This window comes from Colius striatus, chromosome 3 (assembly GCF_028858725.1).
Source record: "Colius striatus isolate bColStr4 chromosome 3, bColStr4.1.hap1, whole genome shotgun sequence".
Lineage (NCBI taxonomy): Eukaryota > Metazoa > Chordata > Aves > Coliiformes > Coliidae > Colius > Colius striatus.
In genome coordinates, this window is record NC_084761.1 from 23599930 (window position 1) to 23612224 (window position 12295).

Here is a 12295-nt window from a genome sequence, read left to right on the forward strand (position 1 = left end):
TTTATTTATCTTCATTTTTATACCTGTTGTTAAAAAATCACTTAATATTGGAAGTCAGAGGAGTAGAGTGAAAGTTTAATTTACTCACTTTCCCTATCACAAGTATATACTTTCTTCAAAAAAGAAAAAGCTTCCAAATTACAGCATTGTGAGGAGGAAATTGGAAGGGAAACACCTTTCCTACTTACGGGGAACAGGGAGGAAAACCACAGTTCTGTACATATAAATATGTTTCCTCAAAACAAAATTGCCTAGATTTTAACAACAGGATACTCTAAACAAATTTCTTAACTGAAATCACCAGTTGAGTTAGCAAAATCTCTTATAAATTGAAATATATAAAAGAATTTTTGAAACCAGGAATTTTACATATTAACTTCCTTCCAGTAGAAACTGGCCGTTTTGACTCCAAGAATATGTCTGAACCATACTCCAGCTCATGAAGTTGTTGCATAGCTGGTAACAAAACCAGTATTTTCTGTGCTGTTATTGTGATGAAAACTTTCTAAATGCTGTTTTGTACAAGCACATGGAGTAATTCAGATTTTTAACAGCTCGTTCTTGTTATGAAAAGCTGCACCCTTGTTTACATCCTGTAAACAAGGGTGCAGCTTTTCATAACAAGAACGAGCTGTTAAAAATCTTGTAAACAAGACTACAATTTTGTCTTGTACAATCTTGTTTACATCCTGTAAACAAGACTACAATTGATCATTTATTTCTTGTCTAAAAACTGCAGATCATCATTGGCCGTAATGAACCCAATGATACAAATTAATATATTTATTTTTAAACATTGATGTATCTTGGGAAACACCTCTGTGACTATAAAAAAAATACAACTATCTATTAGAAAAAAAAATTAGTTTACTTGCAAAACTATAATTTTCAATTAAAAAAAAATGCTGAAGATCTTATTTTACAAAGAAAGTTACATATATCCACTATTTTTCAGTAAGCAAAACCAGATTGGCTACAACAATAGTACTCTCAGATTTCATGGGGAAGGAAACTTCTCTAAATTAAAGTAATTGCAAAATATCTGAAGAACTCAAGCTTATCTGTTAATTATTCATGTTTCTGTTTTCACTTCCAACTACTCAAGAGCTGCTGATGCTGGCACTCTTTACTAGGTTTAAGCATCCTTTCAGCTCAACTCTGACAAATTAACTGTCACTTTCTATTAAAAATATCTATAGCAGGAGGTTTTTAATCTTCCGATTTATACTTTGTAATAGGAAGTCAAAGTTTAAATTAGGACAGTATCAGCTTATGAAATAAAGCCTAAGTAGCACAGTGACAACCACCAGGGAGGAAAAACTTCCTGCTTAAATCTAAATGCACAGCAAAACAATTTCAGTTTCTATCTTTGTAAAGGTTTTGTTTCATGAAGCCTCAATTCAGTCTCACATTTATTTCATGAAGTCTCAATTCAGTCTCACATTTTTATTTAAACTAGCATCTCATCCACAGATTTGGACAGAGAAGATCTGAACACAGATATCACTTGCCATCAAGTGTTTGAAGCGTACCTGGCTTTATTGACCTACTACAATGCAGTCCTTCTGCTTTTCTGCATTAATCAGGCAGTGCAATATTCAATTGAATTGGCATATTCTTATGTGAGCTGCTTGCTTTCAAACTTTCGTAAGAAACTAGGAGCTCCATATTTCACTGTGTTGAAAATTAAACTAACTTTAGTAATGAAAAAGCTTTAGAAAAGTATTATTCTCTCTCCATTTTTGTGGAATTCTTAAAAAGAAGAAATCTATTAATAGTATTATTTATTTGCCTTTCACACCATCTTTCCTTTAATATTTTTTTCTTTTACGCATTTTATGTTTCATCTTCTCCAATGCTACCACTCCTGAATTCTCAATCACTATTTTCTATTTCTTTTTTCTCTACCTATATTACCTCTGTTTTTCTGATCTTCCCCCATCCTCCCTCAGTTGTGTCCCTTAGTTTTTATACAGGCATAACCATTTGGTTTCTATTTCCTGTTTATTCCAATGATGCTGCAAAGCCAGTTCCCTCAACAGTAAAGGGTAAGTCCCATAGAGAGCACAGAATACCCACAGACAGAACATGTGCACTGCAGTAGTCTAACTTGTTTACCTAGTTCCATCAGAGAGAACGAGATCATCAACCATAAGCTGATTTAAATAACTCCAACAATAAAAGAATCTGTGATTAAAGTCTCAGGTGAGAATTTGGTAAGAAAGAAAATTATGTGAATAAGAAAATGTCAACTAAAATAGTAAAAGAAAAGATAAATATCTCAACATTTTCAATGGAAGGAAAATTCCCAGAGTAACTTTGCCTCGTGTATTTACCTAAAAATATTTATGTATTGTGCTGAAAGCTATGATGTTAAGTTCCTCACACAAGCTTAATTTCTGAAGCTCACATTTCAATTTCCAGGACCTATTGAACTTCCAATTTCCAAGAAACCTTCTGACAAACCACTCATTCAACCGGTTTAAATTTTCCTGCTTACAGAGATAACTCTAAATACATACTTTCTACTTATTGGGGCAGCATTTTTCTGAGAGCTTGTTAAAAGACTCACTCAAGAAAAATATAAGAACTTTTTAGTATCACTTTACTTTAAACACATATATATTGGATCCGTACACTAGTGTATAAAAAATAGAAAATAAACTTCCAGGATTTGCATTTTATTATTAAGTTCTACACTCAGTCTTGTTTCCTACAAAAGTGTCGCTTCCTTTGCCTCAAAATTGGGAAATGAAATATTCTCTTGGCACAGTGTTCATTTATATTAATACACAACATGAGAAAAAATGAGGGAAGATCTCACATGGCAACAGGACAATGAATTTTCTAAATTGATTTATCAACCAAAGTATGTCTGCAGTGTTTGGAAGAGGAACTGGAATTCTCCATGCTCCTCCAAAAACTAAACAGGCTAAAGTTTCATCTGTTTACCAATCTCTGTATTAATTTATGGTAGAAACCACCAATCACTTTACATATAGCTCTTTACTAGTCATATAGCCCCCATCTCCCACCAAAAATGTTAATTCAAGCTACAGCTGCCTAGCAGCATACTCACACAGTAATCAACTTCTTCCTTGTCCAGCTTATACCAGATTCATCTGGTTTATTTGAGCTCAGCAGATAGACAATGTCTCTGTCTGGGTAATATCCTTAAGTATATTATACCAGTGACAAAGCCATAACAATACAGACATAGATTTTCAAATGTATAATTCTTTTAATATCTAAACATACATATGTACATACCATTACCCACTAGCAGTGGTTATTCAGAATTTAAATGTAAATGACACTGCTAGATATGGCAAGGAGATTATTTAACTAGAAAATACCAAATCTTATTTGCATGATGCCCATAACTGACTAAGAGAGCTGAAAAATTGTAGAAAGGTGATTGGATGTAAAATAATACTCAACCTTCACTTCCAAGACATCTTTGCTATCGAAATCCACCAAAAGCAGTCATACCAGGAGTGGGCCTCCTAACAAATCTCTTGACCTACCAATATCACCTGCAAATCTTGCTCAATCATTTTTGAAAGTGAGAGGATGTTGAAGGAATTGGACCCTACACATGTAAAGCAAAGTGATCATCTAAAAAGACGATTTTCCAAAAACAGAGCTGTGATCTTCTAAAAAAAAAAAATAAATAAATATTTCAAACATGATACTCCGTGATACTATGCAATGAAGTAATATGAAGGATTGTATGAAGGAATTGATTCAAAAGAGCTTATGAAATACAGATAATAGGATTTTTTTTTTCTCTGTTTACACTGAGATTATAGTTCTGAGGTAGAGCAGAAGAAAATTTAGTCACAAAATGTTCCCCAGATAGGTGCAAAGTGACCTTAACAAGGGAGAAACAGAATTTATTATTAGGGTTATTATAACACAATGGCTCATAAAACAATTATTTACTGCAATCACTAGCACTCTCTCCATTGTGTCATGTCTCATGAATTTTGATATCATTATTAAAGAAATTTAAATTGCCTATAAACATAATCTTGTTATGACAACTTTATCTTGTCACATGAAATTTTACTCCCGTTCTTCTTTCATCCTAGGGATCGTTCACTCCTACTATTAATAGATGTTAGACCCTCTCTCTTGCTCAGCATGCACTGACATACTGTATTTCACTGAAGCTAACAGATACAACTGTGTCTCAACTTGAAATGTCTCTGTCTTAGAAACTACACGAAGTAAGAAAAAGATCAGTGAGGAGAATACATAGCTGACTATAATACAGCTAGTACACAACACTAAAATTTTACAAGATAATTAAACTGGTAAAAAGCCTCATCTATATGAAGATATTAGAAAGGACTATTGAAACCATCATACTACAGTACAGTGTCCTAAATATTGCCCATTACATTCTATAAGGGTTTGAATCCTTGGAAGACTTTGAAGAATAAGTGTACACTAAAAGCTAAAATTTATTATTTTTTATATACCTGCTGTAACATTCAATTTTAATTTAAACTTTAGGAACTGGAAGGCTGAGAGATACCTATTCATATATCTAGCAACTATATCCTGTCATGTATATAGAATTTTTAAAAGAAAGACAGACAGAATCTATCTTGCTTCTCCACACCTATTAGATCTTATGAATAGAGTCACGAGTTCTCAGAATATACTGGGTACAGATATGAGGCAGTCATCTTCTTGTTTGTCTCTCCCTGACTTTTAGAGGCAAAGAGCTCCTACAGAGGACAACAACAAAAGACTCTCTTTGTTACATAAAACTTAAACTTTTCTTCAAAGTTTATTATTGTATACAATTTGAATACAAACTCTTTAATATTGCTGTAAAAAGCAATCAAAATTTCTACTGTAGTGGAGAAGGCCCAAACAGACCTCTTAAATGGCAAAGCAACCACAACATAATGCAAATAATTTTTCTTACACTTGCTACTTTTCTCCTAGGCTGACTCACATCTGCTTTTTATATCTGCTCTTGCCTTTATACTGAAAGTCCGATCCTGCAAAACGTGACACTACTACTTGACTCTCAAGAAAGCCAAGTTGCATTTCAAAACTACATAATTCAAACTTCATGGAGATTTACCTCAAATTCCCATCACAAGAAGTTACATAGATTTACTATACAGTGTGTAAAGAAACATCCCTTCTTTTGTTTCAAAGCTATGAACTGCTGCTTCATTTGAGCCCCTGTAGTTACTGTGTCATTGGTTTCATGATTTCTTAAGTGTTTTTGTCCTCTTTGCCCACCATCCAGTTTTTGCATTTCCAAACTGAAAACATTAATTTAAAGCAACTATTCCTCACACGGAAGCCATTCCATAGTTCCGCTCTTCATCTCTGTAAGGTCTTATTCCTACTCTTATCATCTGTCATGATCTTTTCCCTCCTATCACATAGAAAATAGGAAGACTTAACTTTCTGGGATGACCCCAGCTGCCAGTTACGGGCTTTAGAAAATGAAAAAGTCTAGAACTGACAGTAATAAGACAAGGATTCACATCACCACTGTAACAAACAGTATACAACAATGGCATCACAGCTCCTTCCCTCTTTTAAGCCTCATCCACTTCACCTACTTCACTCAAAGACTGAGACCTGTAATTATGTAGTAGAAATTCAAATGATAGAAAACATCAGAAATAAAATACTGACATAACTGTTCCCTGCTACATTTTCCTCATTGGAGCAGCAGAAATGGGTCAGAAAGTCACCCTATGAATTACATATTATAAACTTTAATTATTAACACGAAGAGGAATGTTTTTTTCAGTTTTAGAGACTATGTTTCTCCCATACAGTCATTTTCAAGGAGGGGGTAATTTGAGATAGAGCTTTTTACTCAACACGTCCAATTGTCTTACTTAAGTAGTTCTTAGCTCACATGTAAACAGGTGAGATTTTAAACACCCCTCACACTTTGTCTAAAGAGTTTGTAAGCTGAATAACTACATTCACTGTGACTGGTCAGAATTTTTTACTATTATAAACAGCAGTGAGCAGGAACAAACAATGAGTACTGTAATTTTGGCAATTCCTAAAGGCTAAATTCTGCTAATAAATGTGATAGAATCTCTAGCAGAATACACAAAAGCTTTTGAGCTCTTTTCCCATTCAAGCAGTTTGAATTACCCATCCCTGCAAAGGAAAGCAGTACATATTAATATAAGGATACGTTTCTCTGTAGTCCAGAGCTTTTCTGAGAAAGGAACGGTTACTCCATGCTAGAAATAAGTTATAGTAATTGCCTTTCTGGTGCATTCATTGTGTTACTTATATTCCCACAGTGATCTAGGCATTCAGATGGTTAATATATAAATACCGCGCTTCTTTTGAGTTTTCAAAGGGGACAGAGGTATACCTATATCAGTGATTTAATGCACAAACTTATATAATGCACAGGTTTCTTTAAGGTGTAAGTCTTCCTTGGATTTACAATTAGCTCTGAGTGGTACGCTACTGTGCATCACAGGGGCACACAGTACACATACTCCTCACAATATTTGACATCCAAAACAGACTAAATGACAAATAGAGTGGGTTCACTCATGGTTTGTGGCTGTATGCTCTAAGCTTTCTGTTTTTGTGTTATTCATGGACTTGATTCAATAAGTGCAATTTAAAATTCAGCAGCAGTTTCCTTCATTTTCTACTGAATTGAATCAGATCCTCCTTAATTTTGACAGATAATAAATCATAAATTAAATCCTATCCATACTAGTAACCACTGACTGGAGGAGATAATCAAAATTTGAGTTTGAGCAACCAGCCTATTTTAAATTCCAAAGGTTCTCTGAAAGACAATCAAATAGCTGCCAAGATGACTAGGGGACTGGTATATCTCTCTTTTGAGGAAAGGCTGAGAGACCTAGGGCTGCTTAGCCTGGAAAAGACTGAGAGGGGATCTTATTAATGCTTATATATACCCAAAGGACAGGTGACAACAGGATGGAGTTGGTCTTTTTTCCCATAGTACCTAGTGACAGGACAAGAGTTAATCGACACAAGCTGGAATCCAGGAATTTCCATTTAAACACAAGGAAAAAAAACTTTCCTGTGAGGTTGAGGGAACGCTGGCACAGGCTGCCCAGGGAAGCTGCAGAATCTCTTTCTCTGGAGGTTTTCAAAATCTTCCTGGACGCGTTCCTGTGTGACCTGATCCAGGTGGGCCTGCTTTAGCAGGGAGGTTGAACAGGATGATGTCTAGAGATCCTTTATAACCCCTACAATTCTATGATTCTGTAAAATGAAAAACACAGAAGAAAAAAAACAACACTAAGAAACTATACCACAAGAAGATGTTAATGGATGGTTAGCTGCCAATACAAAGCACAGGTTCTATTGCAGACATTATTTGTCCCTCTCAGAAGTGTATTGGTGACAATTATTTCTCTGAAAGTACATAAGACACCTCCAGGATACTTTTCAATGGATTTTCAGGTAGGCTGAAACAATTAAAATTGCCATTTTGCTTCTTAATTGGAGACCTGGAAAATGCAGAAAGAGTGTCACAGAACCACAGAATCTTAAGGGTTGGAAGGGACCTTGAAAGATCATCTAGTCTAAGCCCCCTGCCAAAGTAGGACCTCCTAGAGTAGGTCACAAAGGAATTTACTCAGGTGAGTTTTGAACGTCTCCAGAGGAGACTCCATAACCCATCTGGGCAGCCTGTGCCAGTGCCCTGTCACCCTCACAGTGAAGAAACTTTTCCTTATGTTTCTTTGAAATCTCTTATGTTCCAGCTTGTACCCATTGTCCCTTTTCCTATCATTGGACATCATTGAGAACAGCCTGGCTCTATCCTACTGACACACACCATTTAGGTATTTACAAACTTAAATGAGATAACCCCTCAGTCTCATCTTCTCCAAGCTAAAGAGCCCCAGCTCCCTCAACCTTTCATCAGAAGGAAGATGCTCGACTCCTTTCATCATCTTGGTGGCCCTGCACTGAACTCTCTCCAGCAGCTCCCTGTCCTTGAACTGATGGGCCCAGAACTGGACACAAGATTCCAGATGTGGTCTCACAAGGGCAGAGTACAGAGCGAGGAGAACCCCTCTCAACCTACTGCCCACCCCACTTCTAATATAGCTCAGGATGCCATTGGCCTTCGTGGCCATAAGGGCACATTGCTGGCTCATGCTCATCCTGCTGTCCACCAGGACCCCTACATCCTTTTCTTCTGCCCTACTCTCTAACAATTCATTCCCTAACCTGTACTGGTACATGGGGTTGTTCTTTCCCAGCTGCAAGACTCTACACTTGCCCTTGTTGATTTTCATGAGAACTCTCTCCACCCAACTATCCAGCCTGTCCAGGTCTTGTTGAATGGCAGCACAGCCTTCTGGTGTTTCAGTCGTTTCCCCCAGTTTAGTATCATGGGCAAACTTGCTGAAAGTGTCCTCTGTTCCCTCATCAAGATCATTAATAAATATATTGAACAACATTGGTCCCAGCACTGACCCCTGAGAGACTCCATAGATACAGGCCTCTAGCCAGACCTTGCCCTATTGATCATAACTCTCTACCTTCCTCTCTTCAACCAGTTAACAATCCACCTCACTACTTGGTTGATCAGCCCATACTTTCTCAGTTTTTCTGTGAGAATGCTGTGGGAGATGGTGTCAAATGCTTTACTAAAATCAAGAGAAACCACATCCACTGCACTACCACCATGCCTCCACCTAGCTACATCTTTATAAAAGGCTATCAGGCTGGTCAAACATGACTTCCCTTTGGTAAAACTATATTGACTGCTCCCAAAGACCCTCTTGTCCTTTAAATGCCTGGAGACAGCATCCAGGAAAAGTTGTTCCATTACTGTTGGAGGTGAGGCTGACCAGTCTGTAGTTACCTGGCTCCTCCTTCTTACCCTTTTTGAAGACTGGATTGGCATTTGCTTTCTTTCAGTCCTCAGGCATCTCTCCTGTTCTCCATGACTTACTAAAGACGATGAAGAAAGTGTACTTTCAGCTTAGAGATTCCTTCCCTGATGCAGTTTATCCTGATATTTGATTAATTTTCCCTATGAAAGTAATATTCTTCATGCTCTACTAACTGTATTCTAAAGGAACCTTTCTCTGATAACAGATTTAAAAGCCAATTATAGTGACAGAGACATTTCTGCCTTGAATTATTTTGGTCTTTGATGAAGATAGATCACTTTTATCTTTGCTGAAACCTAAGGTGAGGGCATCTGAAGCTCTCCCATATATTTCTATCCCTATTAGGTAAGTGTGATAGTTTACCTTTACCATGAAAATCTATCATCTTAATTTTTTTAATACTTAGACTAAAAATCATAAAAATTGTATTTTAAAACTACATTAAGACTAGTAAATGCACATATCAGGATATAACTTAGAAAAAATATCAGTTATTATAATGGTGCTATGTAGAAATTAAGTTACAGCTATATACATCTACTCTTTAGGAAAAGCTTATTTGCTCATATTAGTCCACACAGCAATGCTCAGAAACCTGTGGTCTTTTCTAAGTATTATGAGGCTTTTATGTGAAATGCAGGCTAAGTATTTTGCTCGAGTAAGTCTGTAGTTCTGCCACCTTTTGTCTTTCTCTCTATCAAATTAAAAAAGCTAGCAGTGCAGCTAACATGTGCTTCTCTGAAAGCACAATAGCAAAGTTACTGTTGCTTCCTTCTCCAAGGAGTTCCAGTAGCAACTTCATAAAGCAACACAGAAATAAGAACATAAAAAAATCAACTGTAACATCAAGTAAATGTTATTGGACAATAGAAACGTTTTTCTAAGTCAGTAAGTATTTACTTTGTACAATTTCTCAAATTCAGAGATTTAATAATTGTACCCTTCAAAGACCACGAAGTTTGTTTATTTTTTTCATAATCCACAAAGATTGTTTTAACAGTTTCGTTACACTATTGTAGAACAAAACACTGACTGACTTACCTTGGAGAGCAATAAAAGAACAAAATCTAGTCTTTTATCCATCATACTTTGTAGCTTGGCTTATTTGTGAATCCAAGTGCTCACCAATTTGAGATTTAATGAGTACAAGATTCATATCCCATGGAAACTTCTGGAAGTGTACTTAAACCTTTTATTCAAGTGGTCTTTGTCTCCACCTCTGTAGGCTATTTAAACAAATTGACATCTTAATAACAGCTGACTGTAATACAGAAAAGAAATGCAGGCAGAAAAAGGTCATGCTTCTCCATGCTTCTTCTGAAAAAGAAATTCTAACAGACTTCTGCATCTGGAAAAAGTCTGGTTTCCAAAATGTATTATAATCCACTGCAAATTTATATAAGTTTCTTGAAAAGCCTCATAATATTTTTGATTTGGCCACTACTCTGGAGCCTCATGTAATCACTATGATCAAGTCCACCTGCATTAGCCTAGGTGCAAAATTCCACTTTTCTTACTGAATTTTCTCTGTCTCATCTAGTATGGTTTTATTTTTCGTTGTAACCATTTATATTCAATCCCTAGTTACCATGTTTCGATACATTTGGTATTTAAAACTCATTTCAGTGTGACTACTTCAAGTAATATGAATAAAATGGTAAGTCACAAAATTTTCATGTTACCTCATCTCATTTGAGCCTCAGGATCTTTGAAATACTGATGTCTTAACTAATTTTTATGCAATATCTCAACCATCTACTTAAACCCTGATGGAAACTGCATGGGACAAACATAATTAAGAAGTTACAGAACATTTATTCCTTTAATGAAGTCTGTAGTGTTCCTTCCCAGTATTTCTTTCTCTTAATGTCCCGCTGTATTCATGGAATACATCCTTATTCCATGCTAGTTTGATGTTCACCTCTATTTATTCACCAGAACAGCTACCAGTAAAGCATCTGAGGCTGAAAAAAAAAATGAAGCCTGTGAAGTTCTCTAGGACACTGGTGACCATCCAAAGTCTCTTACTACTATCAAGGACCAGGGTAGAGATATTCTATTCTGTAGATCACTGTCAGAAAAAGATGAACTCATGAGGAAAAAAAAAAAAAGAAAAGAAAAAAAATTACACCATTTGGAAAATGTAAAACCGAACCAATGTGCTGGTTATCCATCTTGAAATATCACTACTGCTCTCAACACAGAAAGATGCCCAGGATTTTCTGGCTCCATATAACCTGATTCTTCTGTAGTTTTAGTTACCCAAGTTTCAAATGTTAGACAAGTTATTCAAGAAGTTCAGAAGAGTGAAAACCCCAAAACAACTAAATTGTTTATGTCAATGAGAACAAGCAAGAGCAAAACAGAAGTTTCAAAGAAATAGTATTTTCTTCCTAAAATAAGTAATGAGGCTGACTTCCTGACTCAGAAAAAATGAAGTATACTCAAGGGAGAAGCAATTATTTAATTTCCTTGAAAATTAAATAACATTACCATTTCTGCCTTTCAGATTAGTATGTACAATTTTGTTGCCCTCCTGAGAGTAGTTTCAGATTATCTTTTCTCATTATTAAAAATGCCTGGCTGGTCACTAGCGCCCTCAAATTTTCTAATTGAATTGCTCCTTTTTAATACAAGTTATAGAATTATCTCTTCAGTGGATTATCTCACAAAGAGATCAGTGTAAGGATAAAGTGTGTGTAGTGACAGCTCTCATGTTTACCTTAATTAATGGAACTACATTGAACTTAATTCCTCAGTTAAAAATAGGTTAATGTTTTCAGAATCATTTATTTAAATATCCTTTAACCTTGTAACAAAGCAATTGATTCCAAACTTGCAGTTGTGGCCAAAATCATAAACATAACAGAAATTAAACCATGCAGATGAGGGATCTCAACAGTCTTTTCAAAACAATAAAGCTACTACCTGAACACTGGGAAACCAGCAACTTTTGTATGTCTCATTTTACTGAAATATTATTTTTTAAATTATTCATTATTACCACAAAGATAGATATGTCATTAAGATTGGCTAATAATAAACCAGAAAAAAACCCTTATGTTAAAGTTCTAAGCCTCCAATACCATCACTTCTGATCATCAGCTGACAATATTGTGTAATTCTTCCAATTCCCTGATTTAGTTGGGAACAAAGGAACATATGTTACACTGTTTAATTCTATAAGGAGATATATTGTAAACTGTTAACTATCAGAAAAAAATCCACTAATTTTGAGTGCACAATCAGAGGATGTATTGTACTTGGGAAAACTATCCTTTTAAATATATTTTCAATACTAAACTATCATACAGCTGGCTCTGAAAGAGTACCTATTCAAATGTGTTGCTGTGATACTAAAGAAATTAATTATTCTTTCCTGTTAAAGGCAA